A 20,898-nucleotide genomic window follows, 5' to 3' on the forward strand; every position below is an offset into this window, starting at 1 on the left:
GGGCCGCTGCCGCCGCCGCCGAGGCTCCCCGCGCCCTCAGCCCGCCGCCCCCGCCTGCGGAGGCCAGCCCGTCCTAGCGCCGCGAGGCCCGGCCCGGGCAGCGCCGCGGCCGCCGCGGGCCCGCCGCGCCCATTGCGGCCCCCGAGCCGCCCGCAGGCCCCGCGCCGGCGCTTTGTTCCGCACGCCCGCCCCCACCGCCGCGGCCTGCGCCTTTAAGAGGGGACCATGCCCGGAGCGCGCCGGCGGCGGCTCGGGAGCTAGGCGGCGGCGGCTCCTCCCGCTCGCGCGCGGAGGCGCGGGGCCAGCGCGACGGCGATAGCAGTGGCAGCCGGGCCAGAGCCCCTGTCCCGCCCAGCTCGCGTCCCCCGGCTGGCTCTGCTCGAGTTGTGCTGCGCCCGCCCCCGTCCTCTTCGTGGCCGACGCCGCCGTCGCAGCTGCACATCCTCCGGCTTAGCTCGCCATTGCAACAGAAGCCCCTCACGTCACGCACAGCGCGTTATGAAGCGGCTCCGGCGGCTGCGAACCGTGGCCCCTCTCGGGATCCGTCCGCGCCGAGCGATTGGCGCAAAAGTGAATGGAGGGCGGTTCACGTGGCCAAAGTTTGATCAAAAAAAATAAAATTAAAAAAGCCTACGCGCCCCGCCCGCCGGTGCGGTTTGCGGCCGGGCGGAGGGGGCGTGGGGCCGCGTCTGCCCTAGAGCTGCAGGCCTATTCAAACGCCAGCTCCAGCAGCCCGTTATCCGCGCCGGCGGCCACGCCCCCGCCGGCCCGCAGGCTGACTGCGCCGGGTGGGAGAACTCGCCTCCGTGGGCGCCACCGCGGGCAGTCCGTTTGAGCACCTGGGCGTAGCTAATGGACATCTCCCGGGCGAGTTCTGCAGAAGGGGCTTCTTGGCCGCAAACTACACGAACCGCACGTTCCTCGCTCCTACACTGTCCTCGGATAAACCCCACTGCCGCGCCGTGCCCGTCAGCCCCGCTGACCTCCCTGCTCCTTTGCCTGCGTCGCCCCATCCACACTGTATCTTTGTTCCCGCCGTCTTGTGGGCAGGAACCGGCACGTATAGAATCAACAGCTGGGGAGCCGTTTGGGACGTGCAGGCTTGGAGAGTTAACCATGAATTCAGTTACCTTGAAAGAAAGAAGGGAGGGAGGGAGGAAGGAGCCACACTTTGTGCACAAGCTCTTCATACAGTACTAGCATTTAGTAGATGTTGAAGAAAAGGCAGAAGATGTTAATACTCTGAGCAACAAACCACTACCATGGGGCAGATAGCTATGGGGGCAGATAGCTGATTAGTATCGTTCATCTGAGTCTTTGTCAATATTTTAATAGTTAATTTACAAAAAGGGTCCTGGATTTCTGAAGACAGGTTTTGGGTACCTGCTCCTCTACGCTAGGTTTTAAATTTTATACATTTCCTTTATGAAAACTCAGTTAAAGCTACAGAAACAGAGAACGTGACAATTCAACAAATGTTTCTAAGTATCAGTCCTGTTACTTAGTCGCCAATATATTATCGGGGTTTTATAATGAAATTCTCTAAGAGCAAAGTATTTTTTAATACCTTTATTTTGTTTTTATGTGGCGCTGAGGATCAAACCCAGTGTCTCATGCATGCTAGGCAAGCATTCTATCTCTAAGCCACAACCCCAGCCCCAAGAGCAAAGTATTTCTTGGGCCTGAGGGACTCTCATTTAATTAAGTGAACCCAGCAATTCGAGACAGAAACTAAGCATATTTGGGGGTAATCATTGAGTCTCTCTTCATTACTAATAAGACCAAATAACTGAGATATTAACATGGTTTAAAATACCAAGCTGTGAGAAATGCAGTCACTTTCTTTTTAACCGAATGGTGGTCACTCTTGTTTCTTCTTTGGAGTACTACTACTTTCTTAGATTTCTGTGATTTATGTCAAAAATAGTTCATTACTCACCTCCCCACACTCCCTCCTAAGAAGTGATCCACATCCAAAAATAAAATACAATTATGCAGTGAATACAGGATTCCAGCAATGGTCTTGAGAAAAATACAGAACATACAACCATGAATTACAGGCTCAAAAACCATCGAAAGAGGTTTCCAGTAAGACCATAAACCACAAATGCTGGGGAATCAGCAGAGCCCCCCAAATTCAGCAACAGCCCCATAATTCAAAATGATTTATGTAAGACATCAATATGGCAAGTTGCAGGCCTGTAGACATTCAATTTCATGACATAGTCAATGATTTCATAACCTGCTTTGGACATGTCTTTATTTCCTCTCCTAAACTAAAATCCAATAAAAAGTACAGAAACATGTGAGGGAATAATATTTTGTCTTCCACAACTTCCCAATTCCTAGAAATCCCTGGATTCCTAGGTTCACATTCGGCCTCACCTACAGGTTCAATAGTGGAGGCCCTGGAAGCTCCTCACTCACAAGTCTCCTCACATTAATTTATTTTTAAAGATAGGGAGAAGACTGGTTGTTAATATTTTGTAGGTGTTTCACCACAGTACATTAAGAAAAGTGTAATGATGTTTGTTGGGTTCTTGATTAACAGCACTGGGAACCTTTTTTTGATATTTTGGAGGTCATTGACTGCAAAATAGGAGTGGTGTTAACCATAATCAGATACAGGCCCACATACAAGGGAAACCTGAACTGTGAGCATATTCCATGAAAACTCCTAATGGCACCTGAGAGGCGGCTAGTGCTGGATGGGGGGATCAGGAGCCTGGGATGGGCTCTGACTTCTAAACAGAGTCCCATTTAACCAAGCTCAAAGAGTTTTCAGGGTCTGACAGTCTCCTTTTCTTTAAATGTATCTTTCCAACAGATCCAGTTAAAGTCTCCTGGTAGTGAGTCTAGACTGATATTGAGAAATTCATTTTAAAATGTTGGATCATCTACTTCCTTTCTGTTTGCATGTCTGTGATTCTCTGACACATAATTAAAATTCACCCCTACCTACATGACTGAACATTTTCTCACAAATTGCAACTTTGTTTCCACACGAAATACATTTTTTTCCCCTGCTGCTAATACATTGAATGCCTGTTGCAGGTATAACATTTCGTGTAATTTGCAGCAATTTCTTGGAAACTCTTAGTAAATACCTCAATTGTTTATTGGCAGCAAGCCTTGAACAACTGACAGAGTTCCCTGTAAGGGCTTCTTGAAAAACACAGTGTCTGGACTTGAGCCTCAAAAGAGGGTCCCTGGAAAAAAATGGTAATAATTTTTTTTTAAAAGACTTTTAGAACTGCCTCTTTTAAGAAACAGTGAATTCTGAGAGTTGTAATAATCCATCCTTTCAGAAGGTTCTCTTCACTGCCTGCAAAGATTATCTGTAATGACCACTTTACTAATATTACCACTTAACCTCTATTAACCCAATAAAATTTTGCTTCATTATTAACATTGCTATTAAATTGTCGGGCAAGATCCTCATTACCTTTTTAATTTTTTCAATTTTTCCTTCTAGTTGCAGCATTTCCAGTCAGAGACAGGAAAGGGCAAGTGATTATGGGTTTTACTCTGGCTTCTCTCTCTGGAACATTCTTCAGTGTTTCATGCTTCCTTGTTCTGCCTATCGTCTTTGTGCATCATCAGTGTGTTTCTCACACAAGCATGTGTGCATGTGAACATGTATATTATGACAGAGCCAGAAAGAAAAAATTGAGCACAATTCTGCACACTGGCCGGGTGAGATGTAATCTTACTAACTAGAAACGGCTGCCTCCAGCACAGGCACTCTTGGGAAACAGCCTAAATGTTCTTTGAGAGATAACCTCCTTGCTGTGGCCGAGGACAGTTTGCTTCTAGCCTAAGACTTAATCCTTATGTCACAAAGAAGTTTGACTTTCCCATCTGTTGCCAAGAAATGCCATGAATCTTTATAGCAGGGTCAGAATTTCTGCAGCTGGAGGGTTTGCACAAAGACATAGCTTTCATCCACAGGAAGGACACCCCCCTCCTTCACACCTGAACCCTGGTGCTGGTCAGCTGGCCAGCATGGCCACCTGAGGGCTAACCACAGTCGGGGTCAGGTCTTGCAGAGACATTCCAGATGTGTAGCTCAAACCCTCTTTGTTTTACTCAAAGCTTAATGAAGCATCAAATCACTTTGAATTCAAGCTGCAGAAGAAGGTTTAAGCTACTAATTGAGACAGCAGCAATTCAAATACACAAACACCTAAAGTAAAATGCAAGGATAAAAGAACATTTCATCATAGCACCCATTAAATCACCCCCCAGTGCTTCCCTGATCCTTTGCACACCCTGTTATTCCGATATCATGCCAGCACTAGGGTCATGAATACTCTTATCACTCATCTGATGGTTGATAAGGGCTGTTAGCCAGCCTGGCAATGAAGGGCTCTCTAGGAATTCACACTAAGAAAGGTATGATGAAGCATTCTGTCATGCAGTCTGTACAACTTGTTTGGAGGGCATTTTATCATCATTAGCAATTTCAAGTGCATTAAATTTAGAGCCCACTTCTGAGAATTTATCCTCCAGCCATACCAGTACAAAATGACACTTGTACAAGGTTGTTCTCTGTGATTGTGTGTGGAATGAATAAATAAACTATGGACTAGCCTTTGGAAAATGAAATGCAGGTGTTTCTCTATTTATGAAGAAGATACGTCCTAAAAATCCTATCATTGGTTGAAAATATTATAGGTGGAAAATGCATTGAATACACCTAACCTATAGGACTTCACAGCTTAACAACGTGGCACACTGTGCAGTGTCACTTGTTTCCCCTCCTAATGGTGTGGCTGACTGGAAACAGCAGCTCCCAGCATCCGGAGAGAGGACTGCACCAAAATCACTGGCATGGGAAAAAGATCAAATTCAAAATTCAAACTAGAGTTCCCATTGAAAACACATCACTTTTGCCCCATCATAAAATAAAAAATCTTCAGTAAACCATTGTAAACTGGGGCAGTCTGTGTTCTGCAGCTGTAAAACAAAGTGAGCAGGCTCTCTCTATAGCAAGATGGTGAAAAATAAAGGGGAAGAAGAAGAATGCTTTTGTCTGGGAATGGTGGCACACCCCTGTAATCCCATCAGCTCAGGAGGCTCAGGCAGGAGGATCACAAGTTTGAGGCCTGCCTCAGCAACTTAGTGAGGCCCTAAGCGACTTAGTGAAACCCTGTCTCAAAAAATAAAAAGGGCTGGGATGTGGCTCTGTGTAAATCCCCATACTGAAAAACAAAAACCAATAAGAATATTGCTAGTGTTTTTATAACAAAACACTAGATGGACGCCTAACAAAGGGAGGATCTATGAGGAGCCAGGGGGAATGGGGTGCGGGGAGTGTTTGAAGGAAAGATGTGAATGAGATCTTCCAGTGAGTATTTTTAAACATCAGTTTTGCTTTTTTTTTTTTTTTTTTAATATGTGCTTGTATTACTTAAGCCAACAAAGACAAAATGATACCAATTTTTCCACACAACAGATGTTCCAAAATATTAACAGTTTAGATCATTAAGATCACAGATTCTATCTGACAGCTGTTTTGTGTTACAGAAGTGGACACTGAGGACAAAAGAAATGAAGTCAGTGAGCCACATGGTGAGTGCTGTCACCAGCCACAGCCAAGGAGCCCAGAATGCATCAGAGTCTAAGCAAATATCTCCATAGTACTTTATTTCAAGTTTTGTCTCTCACCCCTCAATAGCTAATTAAAAATGAAGTTTCAGAGAACTAATTTAAAGTTTCGTTTCATAGTTTTCTTAATATGTCATTGTTAGTATTCTTCAAGCATGGGGCCCCCTTGAATAGTAAGAGCCCTCTTGAATAATCAAAATGCCTATATGGGTTGAGCATCCCTAATTCAAATATCCAAAATCCAAAATGTTACAAAATCTGAAACTTTTTCAGGGCTGAAATAGGATTACAAATTAAAAGTTCCATAACATTAAGCTTTGTTTCATATACAAAATTATTTAAAATATTGTACAGAAGCATAAATGAATTTAGCCCCATCTCCAAAATATTACTATATATTTTTTAAAAATACACAAACACTTATGGTCCCAAACACCACTTTGGATCAATGTACTTAGAATCTATTTCTCTATTTATTTAATACTTGCTCCTCCTTGTATTTTATTCTCGGGCCTTCCATAATCCTAATTTATGGTAGTCTTTTTTTTTTCTTTTCCTTGTCTTTTTTCCTGATGCTAAGGATCAAACCCAGGTCCTTGTACACACTAGGAAAGTGTTCTACCCACCTTCCCCATCTGTGTGTCTTATTATTTTTCTCCTTTTAACTCTTAAACTTTTTTTTAAATCTTTCAAAATTTGTTAGGATAGTACATTGAAAAAGGGTTGGGAAGACAGTGCTAGAACTTTGTGACAATGGCGCCCTCTCATGGTATACATCTGTTCTTGTTAAGTGAGGATTTCTTTAATCTTGGACTCAAAAGAGATCAGACACTTTATTTTATGGTTAATAATAGCCTATTTCTAATTATCGCTTTCTCCAGTACTTTCCAATGTTATATACTGGTTTTGAGTCTGTGTTTAACTGGCGATAAATACAAAGTTGAGCTAAAAAACTGAACTGACTTGGGCAATTGGCGCACACCTGTAATCCCAGCAACTCAGGAGGCTGAGGTAGGAGGATGGTAAGTTTAGAGGCCAGCTTCAGCAACTTAGCAAGTCTCTAAGCAACTTAGTGAGACTTTGCCTCAAAAAAAACCCTGTGAACTGGAATCTACTCTTTGCATCATGAAACTGAATGATGTTGGAAAAGTAGGGCTGACTTCTGCAGGTTTAACAAGCACCCCAAGTGATCCTGATGCCCAGATTGGTATGATAGCCATGGATCTCTTCTTTCATGTGACAGATGGGCCAGTGACCTCCCAACACCTGCAAAATATCAGCCCATCTAAGCTTATTGTATATGGCTGTGGATGCTTCTTGAGAAGTTTTGTCTTCCTGCACTAATCTGGGACCACAAGATGCAACTTTCATACAGGAAAGGTTGTCTGCAGATCATTGCTGCATATTTTTTAATACATGAATTGAACCACTCTACCACTGAGCTGTATTCCCAGTCTTTATTAAATTTTATTTTGAGACAGGGTCTCATTAAGTGCCCAGGCTGGCCTTGAAATTGCAATCCCTGCTTCAGCCTCCTAAATAACTGGGATTACAGGCATATCCCACCATGCCCAGCCTCACTACAAAAATTTGAGTTTCCAAATAGGCATTACATGGCTGTGAAAAATTGGGAGGTTTAGCCAAGCAACAGTGGCGCATGCTTTTAATCCCAGAAACTTGGGAGTTTGAGGCAGAAGAATTGCAAGTTCAATGCCAGCATCAGAAATTTAAGGACACCATGTCCCAAAATAAAAATAAAAAGAACTAGGGGTAGAGATCAGTGGTAGAGTACCCCTAGATTCAATACCCAGTACCACCCCAAAAAACTGGGAGTTTTGTTGATATGTTCTACTGATGCTGTAAGCCCTGCCAACATCAAACAGTATCACAATTCAAAAACTATTCAGAATGCCTTCCCCAAGCCCAGAAAATCCTGATGTTTCATGGGATCTGAGCAGGCATAGGGTGAGGAGGGGGTGGAGTTAATGGTCAGTGAGGTTGTTCACATCACTGGACTTTCAACAGCCTCAATACTAGTGCAAAAATGATAAGTCCATCTTATCATCTTGTCCCCTGCAAGAGGGGGCTTTCATTTGGTTCTGGAACATTCCCCAAAGGCCCATGTGTTCAAAGTTTTGTTTTCAGCCAGTGGTACTATTGTGAGGTGGTGAATCTTTATGAGATGGGACATAGTGGGAGGAAGTTGGATTATTGGGTGTATGTCCTCAAAAGAAATTTGGGGATCCTAGCGTCTCTTCTTCCTCTCTTTTCTTCCCAGTTGTCACTCACTCCTACCATGATATATTGTGCTGCCACAGGCTCAAAGCAGTGGGGCCAAGTGAATGAAACTTTCAAAACTTTGAGATAAACTATATCTTTCCTCTTTAAAAGTTGATTTTAACTCAGGTATTTTGTCACAGTTATTGAAAGCTGCCTAACACAGAAAGGCTATTGACCCTTTTTTAAATTTTTTTTTTAAGTTATAGGTGGACACAATGTCTTTATTTTACTTCATGTGGTGCTAAGAATCGAACCCAGTGCCTCACTCATGCTAGGCATGCACTCTACCTCTGAGCCACAACCCCAGCCCAAGGCTATTGACTTTTTTGAAACTTCATCTAAAAAAATTTCTCCTGAAAAATGACACTTTTAAGCTGTTAGCATGATGTATTGTCTCAATGGTATGAGCTCTTTGTGGGGTCTTGGAGTCTCTGTGAGCTTTGCTTCCTTAATATCATAAGCTGACAAAGAAGTGAAGCAGAGATGGGTTGGCCCGGAATATGTCTCACATACGTGTCCTGGAGAGCTCCCGTGGCCAAGCCCATACAATAAAACTTTCCACCTTGCTTCTAGAGTTTGCCCTCTGGCAGGGAAGCAGATGGTTTTATTACTATCAAATATTTAAAATTTATATTTCTTTTTTGGTGCTGGGGATTGAACCCAGGAGACCTTTACCCCTGAGCCATATCCTCAGTCCTTCATTTTTTTATTTTGAGGTAGGATCTCATTAAGTAGCTGAGGCTGGCTTCAAACTTGCAATCCTCCTGTCTCAGCCTTCAGCAAAAGCCCTCATTATGGTCCCTAGGAAAGACCTCAGACCCCAACACCTGAACACTCTGGGCACTCTGAAAATGTATCCCGCCTAGTAAATGGGAAGGAAACCTCCAAAGAACACACTTCTATTATCACAACTGGAAATGGCCTAAGGCACAACTGGTCCTGGTGTTCAGCTGCCACTGCTAGAGTGGCTTAACACCATTTCAGCAATGTTGGAATTACAGGAGGACTTCTTCTCAACCAGTGTCATTTGTTTCTTCTCTACATTTTCTGTATTTCATGACATTATCTGATTGATTAGAAATGATTTTGAAATGAAGCTTCATGCCATTTAACTGTAAATCAGAAATAAACACGTAAGCCATTGAAAAATATATTTAACCTGGCATGGTGGCAAATGTCTGTAATCCTAGTGCCTCAGGAGGCTGAGACAGGAGGATGGCAAGTTTGAGGCCAGCCTCAGCAACTTAATGAGACTCTACCTCAAAATAAAAAAAAAAGAAAGAAAGAAAGAAAGGACTGGGGATATGGCTCAGGGGTAAAGCTCTCCTGGGTTCAATCCCCAGCACCAAAAAAGAAATATAAATTTTAAATATTTGATAGTAATAAAACCATCTGCCTCCCTGCCAGAGGACAAACTCTAGAAGCAAGGTGGAAAGTTGTATTGTATGGGCTTGGTTATGGGAGCTCCCCGGGACACGTATGTGGGATATATTCCGGGCCAACCCATCTCTGCTTCACTTCTTTGTCAGCTTATGATATCAAGGGAGCAAAGCTCACAGAGACTCCAAGACCCCACAGAGAGCTCTGACCCTTCCCCAGAGCCACCCATCACATCTGGGCCCAGTGAGTAGATAGGAACCTCACCAGTTATTTGAACAGAAAGAATTTTTAAAAACAGTATTATTGAGGTACAACTGATATCAACTGTATATATTTAAAATGTAAAATTTAGGTTTTGACATATATATGCATGTACGTATATATATATGTCATATAGATAGATAGGTATCACCACAACTAAAATAGTGACCCTTTCCATGGTCATTCCCCCAAAAGTTTTCTTGCACCCCTTTATGCTTCTTCCATCTCTGCCCATACCTCTGTTCTCAGGAAACCATTGATCTGGGCTCCATCATTATTGGTCACGTGCATGTTCAAGAGTTTTGTATAAATGAAATCATATAGTATGTACTCTTTTGGAGGCTCTGGTTTCTTTCACATAGAAGAAAATACCTTGAAACAACATTTTATTGCTAAACAGCCTTCCACTTAATGTACCACAGTTTATCCATGCACTCATTTATGGACATTTGCACTGATTTCATTTTGGGCTATTAAATGTACAGCTGCTGTGAACATTCATGACATTTGCTAGGCTTTATATGAACACATGCTTTCATTTCCCTTAGGTAAATATTTACCAGTAGAATGGCTAAGTGGTACAGTAGGTGTCATTTCACTATTTTTAAGAACTGTCAAATTGCTCTCAATTTTCTTTCTTCTTTTTCTCTCCACTCCCCACCCCCATCCCTAATCAAACCCAGGGCCTTGAACATGTTAGGCAAGTGCTCTACCATTGAGCTATATCACTCACTGCCCTGTTTTCCATTCCTAACAGGAATGTAAGAGTTCCAATTCATCCACATCCATGCCAAGTGTCCACACCAACACTTGGAATCATAAATATTCTTAATTTTAGTCTTTCTAAGAAGTATGTAGTGTTATCTCACTATAGTGATATGATTGGTGACATGGGCTTGAGAAATATACCTTCACAATGGGATTGGGGACTGGCTTACTCAACTATTGGAGCAAGCTATGGGATACTAGTGGCTGACAGTGGCATCAGGGACATTCAGGATATCCCTGTTGGCCTAGGAAAGTAGGCAAAAGGAGACCAGGCAATAGGAGATCAAAGGACAGTGAATTAGGCACAATGGCAACAAGGGAATTACAAAGACCGTGAGGTCAGATGGCTGCTTCTGGTGACCCTCAAGTGTATACACAGAGAAAAGGACAAATTGAAGGCAGTTTTTGTCCAATGTAGAACACAAGGGGGGAAGATCAGAAAGCCCTGATGGACCATCATCCTCTGCAGCAGTTGGAGAAAAAGGTTGAAAGCCAAAACTAGGCCTGAGTAAGAGTTGCAGAGAACTTTGAACCTTTAAATCCCTTTGTCTCAGCCTCTCACCGCCCAACTCCTATAGAAACATCTTTCAATTAATGCACCTAAGGTAGTTCCCTACCACCTGATGCTGACCACCCTCAGGCCTCATCTCACAGCTCCTCACAGCCTCCAGGATACAGAAGGAGTCTGATCCCAACATCTCTGGTTGAAAAGTACAAGCTTGCTGTGGGAGGCCATAGCTATACACTAAAAGTGTGGCAGGACCCCATCTACCCACACTGGTGGGAAATGGGGAAGAATTATGGAGAGGGGACTCCACAGGTGTCAGGAGGTAAAATAAAACAATGATAAAGTTTGCTGGAGCCAAATTTATGGAAACAATTCAGGGTTACTGTGTTGATAGGGGCACCTAGGAGTGATGTTTATATCTGCTAAGTCAAGGTGGCCCCAGGTCAACACCCAAATGACTGGCCTGAACAGACTGTGAATAAGTCCCTGAAGCTCATACAAGTTAGTCTTCTGGTGAAAGAGGGGGTGAAAATGGGTTTGGAGTGCCAAACTTGAACTGTCCAGCATGACCTGTCACCCTGTCCTCAAGTCAGGCTTTGCTCTGATCAGTTACCACCAATGCAGTTCAAGAATGTTGGTGCCCCCTTCACCAGCATCTTTTCAAGACTTTGCTGAAAGAATGCCGTCCAGGCCATCTCCCATTATTAGGATGTGTCTGAGCATGTTACATATAATAGATCCATGCCACTTTTATTCTTCCTGAGCCTTTGGACTGTATCTATATTGTTTACAAGATATAAGAGAAATTTCTATAGGACAACTACATTTCCTGTAGGTCACTGTATTAGTTTCCTATGGCTTCTGTAACAAATGACCACAAAGTGGCTTATAAAGAGACATTTATTCTATCACAGTTCTAAAGGCTAGCAGTATAAGCCTGTTGTAGTGGTGCACACCTGTACTCCCAGAGACTTGGGAGACTGAGGCAGGAGAATAGCAAGTTTGAGGCCAACCTTAGTAATTTAGCGAGACCCTGTCTCAAAATAGGAAATGAAAAAGGGGTGGGGATGCAGCTTCGTTAAAAACTAGAAGAACTAATGGATAAATGGATAAAAAAAATGTGGCATTTATACACAATGGAATATTACTCAGCACTAAAAAATAACAAGATCATGGCATTTGCAGGAAAATGGGTGGCATTAGAGCAGATTATGCTAAATGAAGATAGCCAATCCCAAAAAAAACAAATGCCGAATATCTTCTCTATATAAGGGAAGTGACTCAAAATGGGGTAGGGAGGAAGAGCATCAGAAGAAAATTACCTCTAGATAGGGAAGAGAGGTGGGAGGGAAAGGGAGAGAGAATGGGAATTGCATGGAAGAGGGAAGGAGACCCCCTTTGTTATACAGAATACAGATATGACGATGTGAGGGGAAAAAAAAGAAGTGGGTCACATTAGATTGGGTAGAGAGAAGGGATGGGAGGGGAGGGGAGGGGAACGGGGAAATGGAAGGGCAGCAGAATAAAATAGACATTATTATTGCTGTGGGTACATACGTGACTGCATGACCAATGTGATTCTGCAACCTGTACACTCAGAAAACTGAGAAATTATATCCCATCTGATTCAAATGTATGATATGTCAAGATCATTGTGCTGTCATGTGTAACTAATTAAAACAAATAAAAAATGGAAAAAAAAAACTAGAAGAACAAAATTAAGGTGTTGACAGGGCCAAGCTTCCCCTAAACTTTCTGGGGAAACTTCCTTGCCTTTTCTAGCTTGTGGAAGGCCCAGGGGCTCCTTAGCTGTGGGCTGCATCCCTCTAGTCACCCTGTCTTCACATGGCCTTCTTTTCTCAGTGTCTCTTCTCCTCTTCTTACAAGGATAACAACTGTTATGGACTGAATTGCTTTTACCTCACCCCACCCTAATTCATATGTTGAAGCTTTAATCCCCAGAATCTAGACTGTGACTGTATTTGGCAATGGGGTCTTCAAAGAATTCAGTTAAAATGGGAAAAATTGGTTGGATGCTAACCCAGTCTGATGGTGCCTTTTAAAAACAGATTAGGGGGCTGGGGATGTAGCTCAAGCGGTAGCACGCTCGCCTGGCATGCGTGCGGCCCGGGTTCCATCCTCAGCACCACATACAAACAAAGATGTTGTGTCTGCCGAAAACTAAAAAATAAATATTAAAAAATTCTCTCTCTCTCTTCTCTCTTCTCTCTCTCTCTCTCTCTCTCTCTCTCTCTCTCTCTCTTTAAAAAAAAAACAGATTAGGACACACAGACAGGAAAGACAAGACCATATGAAATGACAGCAATAAGTGGTCATCTGCAAGCAAAGGAAGTAAGTTACAGAAGACACAAACTCTACAAGTACCTTCTGACTTCCAACCTGCAGAATTGTGAAACAGTAAACTTGTGTTGTTGAAGCCACCCAGTCTGTGATATTTTATTAGGGCAGACCTAACTAATACACTAATCACACTGGATTAGGACCCACCCTAATTCAACTGGCCTCATCTGAACTTGATTACCTCTGCTAAGACCCTATTTCCAAATAAAGGCAAATTCACAGGTACCCAGTAGGGATTAGAACTTCAACATGTTCTTGGGGTGAGGAGACACAATGCAACTCCTACCAGGCACTAGTTAACCAATTTACAGAGATTAGCACATCCCCAGGGTCACCAGCTTTCAGCTGGATTCAGACAATAGGAGTTATTGGCAGAGGAATGGTGGATGGAAGGAGAGGTCACAGTATCCTGGTCCTTCTAGTTGGATCACTGCAAGTTGGCTGTCTGGATTGAAGACTTAACTCTTTCAGGTCCTCTCCATACACACCTTTCTCCAGGTTCTAGTCAGTGTTCAGGCTTTTGAGACATTAATGCTCAAAAACTCCCCAGTGTTATTAGCTTCCCTTAGTATTGTACCATGCCTAAGTCTTGTCTGCGTGTTGTTAGCAAATACCTTCTTTGTTACATGCTCTGCAGTCAACCAGTTTGAGTATACCATATTTCCCACTGGCACTCTAACTGATGCTTTCTTAAGCTTTTTAGGGGTTGGGATGTAGTGTATTGGTCAGAGCATGATTCCTCGAAATTGCTACACAATTCCTTTGATTGTAAATCTTGGGGATGATCAAGTGGGGGCAGATTTGATCCAGATAAGAGAATTCAGGTTGCAAGATGTGCATTGATGATGCATGAGTTCACCTAACAGCACTTATGAGACTGTACACTAATTCTACTGCAAATGGCTGGTTGCTTCCCCTCCACCTATTCCCTTGCAATGTGACTTTATAGCTCCTCTCATTGGGAATATTCCTCTAGCTTTCACTTCGGGAGTAGACTTTTAAATTGTTTTGGCCAATGGGATTGTAGCAAAATGAGAAGCAAGATAACCTGAAAAGCTTTGGCACATTGTCCTTGGAACTGAACTGCCATGTGAATGCATCCAACCTGGCCTGACCACTCACCTGTTGTCCAACTGACAACCAGCCAACTTCAGACACAAAGAAGGCCACTAGCTGAGTCAGCCTCCAGCTGAGCCACCAGATGACCACAGACATATGAGTGAGTGTAGCCAAAATCAATATAGCCATGCCCAGCAGAATTTAAGGATAAATGGTTGTTTAAAATCATTCAAAGTGGTTTGGGATGGGGGAAAAGCTAATGGATATACATCTTCCAGATCAGAGGTCACTTTGTTGCCAATCAGATGAGGGTTCTTTTTGCTTAATTCAGGCAGAAATCATGAAAAGGCAAAAGACAGCTCCTTTGGTGTTAGGAGTTCTCAGTTCTTAGTGTTACCAACTCTACTGAGGGCTCTGCTCAATTCAAAGCAGAGATCACAAAAAGACTAAGCAATACCAAAGGAATGGGGCTTTTTCTGAAGCACAAGGGAGGCAAAACAGTGTTCTGGGACTGGGTCTCTGAGGACATGAGTAGTGAATCTTATACAGGCAAAAGGGGCAGGCTCTGCAGGCACAATCAGCAGTTAGCCACTGAACTTCAGCTCTGTCCTGATAGCTCGGCTCTGTGCCCTCAGCTGTCAGGAGATGGTGGAGGTGCTCACTACCTCCACCCCAAGAGGCTGTGGGAAAATTCCCTGGCAAGCCTCTGGGTCCAGCAGCAGTGGTGGCAGTCCTTGCTGCAGTGAGGGTGGCAGCAGTAGCAGTGATTAGAACAGTAAGAGAAGCTACAGCAGCTGTCAGCAGAGCAGAAGTGTTGGTGGTTGCTGCCACAGTGGAAGTTATCAGAGCAACGATTGTCACAGAATCAGCAATAGCCACCCATGTCCCCTTGGGCCTCTGGAACAGAAGTAATAGACATTTGGGAGCTCTTAATTATGTTTTTATGGAGGGGGGTGAATAGGGATTGAACCCAGGAGCTCTCCCCCACCAAGCTACGCCCAACCCTTTTTGTTTTGGGGGGAACAGGGTCTCACTAAGTTTCCCCAGGTGGGTCTCAAACTTGCAATCTTACTGAGTTGCTGAGATTACAGCCTAGCCCAGAGCTCTTAACTTTTAAATGATGGATGAATCCCCCATCCATCTTAATCATGGAGCAGCATTAATAAATTGTTGGGCAAAGAACACATAAATCTTCAATGGAAACTTTTAGGTAGATGGTATTGTGTCTTTGGCCAAATGATTTGAGAGAGACTTGAATAATCATGCCTCAGGGACTCTTTGTTGCCCCTTTCTCTCTCCATCCTATCATCTCTGCTGGTTCCTCCTCATCAAACAGCATTACTAAGTCTTTCTTCTAAGGAGCAAGGTCAGGCTGGGCACGGTGGCACATGCCTGTACTCCCAGCAGCTCAGGAGGCTGAGACAGGAGGATTGCAAGTTCAAAGCCAACAACTCAGGGAGACCTTGTCTCTAAATAAAATATAAAAAAGGGCTGGGATGTGGCTCAGTGGTTGAGTGCCCCAGGGTTCTATCCCTGGTACAAAAATAAAAAAGGCCACATAAAAATAAGCCTTGGTTCCCTCTGGATGAGCGGTCTCTTAATGTCTGTTTCTTGCCCTGCCAAGTGCACTGAAGATGCATTCCTGGGCCCATAAATTTCAGACTTTAGGGATGTTTGGTTCATTTTACTTGATAGCACTGGACATATTGTATACATGCCCCTCCTTGTGACATTCCCACCTCTTTTATAGCATTACCTACTGGATTTTACTCAAATGACTGACCACACCTTTCTTCTCTGTGGTATCCAGTCTTGAAAATATTTTCTGTATTCTCTCCCATCTTTTTGTCCATTTGTTGTTAAATCTATCCTGCTAACTGTTCCTAAGGTCACTTGTGATGGTAAGTGTGATGGGCTTGATTCTCAACTGAAGTTATCCTAATATATATATATATATATATATATATATATATATATATATATATATATATTTTTTTTTTTTTAATTAATTACCCAGAACACTCTTCAAAAACAGTATTCATCTGGCTTTGGGCCTCCTAGATTGTTTGCTTTTCCCCGTTCTGACCATTCCTCAGTCTTGCTTTTTTCTGACCTTCCTAATCTCTACCACCGGTGTGCTCCAGAGCTCAGTCTTTAAACTTATTATGTTTTTCTACCTATGCTCAATCTCATGGGGCGGGGGGGGGGGGGGGGGGGGGCTGAAGGGACACCCCCACCCCAGCCCTTTCAGCTCCAATGTTTGACATCTTCCGGAAGCCCACAGACCACGTTGGGATAACTGCTGTGTGCTGCTCAGCTTCCACTCTCCCTCTGGGGTAGAATCATCACACTTCCTTGTAATCACATCTTTCCCCCAATCCAGAAATTTTGCTGGCCTGCAGATGCATCTTGGATACCTAGAATGAGCTGATATCTGTTAGTGCCCTACCTCATGGAGTTAGAACAGGCAAGAAGGTAACCACCCCTCTAATGCCACTTGATATAAGTGGTGATGTGGACTCAAGTACACAAATGCCTTTTCTAGAGATTACACAGGTAGCTCCGCCATGGCGAGTGGCAGCGGCGCCGGGTCATCAGCGACCGAGGCGGCAAATCTGAATGCGGTGAGGGAGACCATGGATGTTCTGCTTGAGATTTCAAGAATTTTGAATACTGGCTTAGATATGGAAACACTGTCTATTTGTGTACAGCTTTGAAAACAAGGAATTAACCCAGAAGCTTTATCATCTGTTATTAAGGAACTCCGCAAGGCTTCTGAAGCACTAAAGGCTGCTGAAAATATGACAAGCTGACTTTCTGGAGAGATCCTGATGAGATATGTCAAATGCCTCAAGAGGATTTGAAGATTGCATTTTAGTCAAGAATGTACAGTGAAATTACTGCATGCAGCAGTGTAGAAAAATTTTCCTTTTAAAAAGAATTATAAAACCATAGCTTTATAAATCAGTGGAAAGTGGCTTACAGAGAGAACTATCAAATGTGTTTGCATCGCATCATTTTTTTTTTTTAAGGACCAATGTTTTGGCATTGCTATGTTTACATTTATGTATTCCTTATTTATAGTTCTGATAGCTTTAATTTTCTAAGCAGTCTGTCTATCAGATGTGCACATCTGCTGTGCCTGGTGGAAGTATAGTGGAACCCATCAGTATTGACGTGACATAGTTATGACTTGTTGACATTTCCATTATAAACTTTAATTTTGAATTGTTTATGCATAATAACTGTTGAATTATGTTGTATCAGGCTGAAAGTTGACAAGATTTTAGCCACCATGTAAGAATTTGTATTTAAATTCCCCATGTATACCAGAATCTTGTTTTTTAAAATGAGAACATAGAAAACATTTCTTGTAATCTTCTCTTTAACAAAGAATATTTAGTTTTTTAAACAGTTTTGGGCAGTTAATAGTGTGAACTAGATCATTTTGTATTGACTGAAAAATAAAACTTCTAGAAACTTAGATTTTAAAATAACAGTGCTTAGCTTAGTATTGTTTGTAGTTTGAGTCATTTACATTGAATAAGAATATTAGTTGGGAATGTTTTTCTAAGTTTTATAACCTATAAAGGCCTAAAAATAATGTATAAAGTGAAACACAGCCAACATGCAAAATTCCTTTTTACTTTTATTACATAAAAGTAATTGGAATTCTTATCTAATAAATATGATGAAGATATATAATAAATCACTAGATAAGTGGTGTTTCAATGAATATGTAATATTTTCTGAAGGAATAAGGATTTCTAGTCATTAAACAAAAACTAATGAAATGTGTATCAGGAATTATAGTTTGCCTTTCTAAAATCATTTTGTGTCATTATTTACCCTTAAAGTTTTAACTCATCAAAATGATAATTCAAAAATAAATTTTAGAAAATTAGGATGTTATTGGTTCTGTTTCTGTAACAGAATCTCAGTGGAATTTTTTTTGCATGGATTTAATTTCATTGTTGACTAAATTTTAGATTTTGTTAGATACCTTTTAAATGAATGGTATTCATTCTTCACTAATGTTTTTTGTTGTTCATACAAGCTGAAGTGGTTTTAATAAGATTTAGTGATATTAGGTAGCCACTTTCTCTGCTTTTTTCTAATATTTATTTGACCATTATGACTTTTAATTCATGGCATCTTTACCAGTAAACTGAAAAGGTCTATTAGCAGAACAAGTTGGGAGACAATCAGAATTTGTGATAAGCATTTGAATGAAACTAAACACTACAAATACTGCATGTTATCTATAAATCAAAGAGAACATTTATTCTCAAACTCCAAAATGTGTATGCAGTTCTAGGCCATAAGAGTTGATAGTTTTATGTATGATTTTATAGGTTAAGTTATTTACGTATGAAGCAGAATAGGAAAAAAATATTGAGAAAGGATTGTTTACAGAGGCCTTCTTAATGTGTCATATTTCTTAAATGTTTTTTGGTGATACTGGGGATTGAACCCTGGTGCATTCCACTAAATCACATCCCCAACTCTTTATTTATATATATTTATTTGAGATTGGGTGGGTCTGGTGAGATATTGTTCAGGCTGACCTTGAACTTGTGATCTTCTTGCCTCAGCCTCCCAGATAGTTGGGATTAGGTGTGTGTCACTGCTGCTGGCTTTAAATGTATTAGTATCTTTTTAATGCACACTCCAGTAATATTTAAGAAATAAAATAAAATGATACAATTCCAATGCTGTACATGTTGACAATGACAAAAATAAAAACATATTGGTGGTTAAAAAAAAAAAGATTACACAGGTAGACATTCATGGCTTGAGATGAAATGTCATTGTATCATAACCCAATTCAAATGCTCCATCTCAGAAAACTACAGTGGCAGAAGAGATGTGCTGTAGAAAATAAGACTCAAGCAGGCCTGGAGATGCTGTAAACAGCGTAAGCACAGGTCCTGCCCTGCCCTGCAAGCCTTGTAGTCTGCTGGGGAACAATACTGGGTGATGGCAAACATTGCATGGTGACAGAAATGAATGACACTGGGTATGGTGACAAATGCCTGCAATCCCAGTGGCTCAGGAAGCTGAGGATCAGGACAATCACAAGTTTGAGGCCAGCTTCAGCAACTAAGCGAGGCCACAATGTAGCTTTTTTTTTTTTTTTTAATTTATTGTGGTGCTAGGGTCAAACCCAGGGCCTTTTGCATGTGAGGCAAGCACTCTACCAATTAAGCTATACCCCCAGCCCAACATAGCCATTCTTAAAATAAAAAAGGGGCTTGGGATTTAGCTCAGTGGTAAAGTATCTCTGGGTTCATTCCCCAGTACCAAAAAAATAGTTGTCTGATTTAGGAGGTCCTAACAACGTGGATTCTGTAGCCACAGATTGCACTTTCATGGAATGTAGGAATTGGAAATGTTAGGAAGTAATGCAGAGATGAAAGAATAACTGTCTTAGCTGCTGCAAGGAGGTGCCATGAGCAGGGTGGCTTATAAAACAGCTTCTCACAGTTCTAGACACAGGAAGCCCAAGATCAAGGTGCTGGCGCAGTGAGACACTCTTCCGGGTTGCAGACAGCCAACTTTCTCCTCACCCTCCTCACATGGCAAATAGCTCTGCAGTCTCTTATAGGGGCACCAATTCCCATTCATGAGGGTTCCACCATCACAAGCTGATCACAGCTCAAATGCCATGCCTCAGTGCCTTGGGAATTCAGGATTTCAACATAACATAAACGGGTAGGGGTAGCATAACCATTCAGCCTACAATAATCACAAACTAGGGGGATCTAGTGTTCAGTGTTTGTAGCAGTCCTCTGTCTACTTCCATGTGGGGCACATGGTCATGTGAAAATAAGGCCTTAGCAGTGTCCCTATTGCCCCTCTCACCCCAAAATCCCACAAATAATTAAGAGCTCCCAAATGTCTACCACTTTAGTTCCAAATTCTGTGCTAGAATGTGTTTCCATCTCAGCTATAGTTTCTCTGCAGATGGACACGGCAGAGAATAGAGTCTGAGTTTGAAACAGTTTTCATGGCACTGGCCCAGTCTTGTCTTTTGCCAGAGGTCTCAGGTTTTGGCCCTTGCACTTTTACCCCCAATTCCTTGTTTTTTCTGGAGAGCTGGTGAGGGGGGGGGGGACCTTTATTTTTAGTAGTGGGGATAGAACCCTGAGGTGCTTTACCACAGAGTCCTTTTTATTTTGACACAGGGACTCTCAAGTTGCTTAAGTCCTCACTAAATTGCTGAGGCTGGTCTTGAGCTTGTTATCCTCTCCTGCCTCAGTCCCCCTTATCATTGGGATTACAGTGTGTGTCACCACATTCAGTAAGACCTATGTTCTCTGACCAATCCTTTGAAACACTGACTGAACTAGTCTTGTAACACAACTTCCATATGTAATTGTTTCATTTACTAGCTTAAGCTCCCCACATCTTGATTACCTAAGGCCCTTGGTAGGCAGGAATACAGGCACAAAGTGAACTTCAATGATTAGGGGCCTTGGATTACTTACATAACCCCTCTAAGTTTCAGCTTCTGAAAATCAAACTTATTAACAGCACCTACTTCACAGGACTGTAGTGAGGACGACTAAATATATAGGTATGTAACTACCACATGGTAAATGCTCTTCACATACTACCACATATAAATAGCACCCCAATAAATAATATTACTATATACAGATAATATC

General features: G+C 42.2%; 1 pseudogene; it reads left to right on the top strand.

Moving 5' to 3' along the window:
• Positions 1–16,794: 16,794 nt before the first annotated feature.
• On the top strand, positions 16,795–17,040 carry LOC114106831 (mitotic-spindle organizing protein 1 pseudogene; annotated as a pseudogene).
• Positions 17,041–20,898: the final 3,858 nt, after the last annotated feature.

Source organism: Marmota flaviventris, chromosome 2 (genome assembly GCF_047511675.1).
Source record: "Marmota flaviventris isolate mMarFla1 chromosome 2, mMarFla1.hap1, whole genome shotgun sequence".
Lineage (NCBI taxonomy): Eukaryota > Metazoa > Chordata > Mammalia > Rodentia > Sciuridae > Marmota > Marmota flaviventris.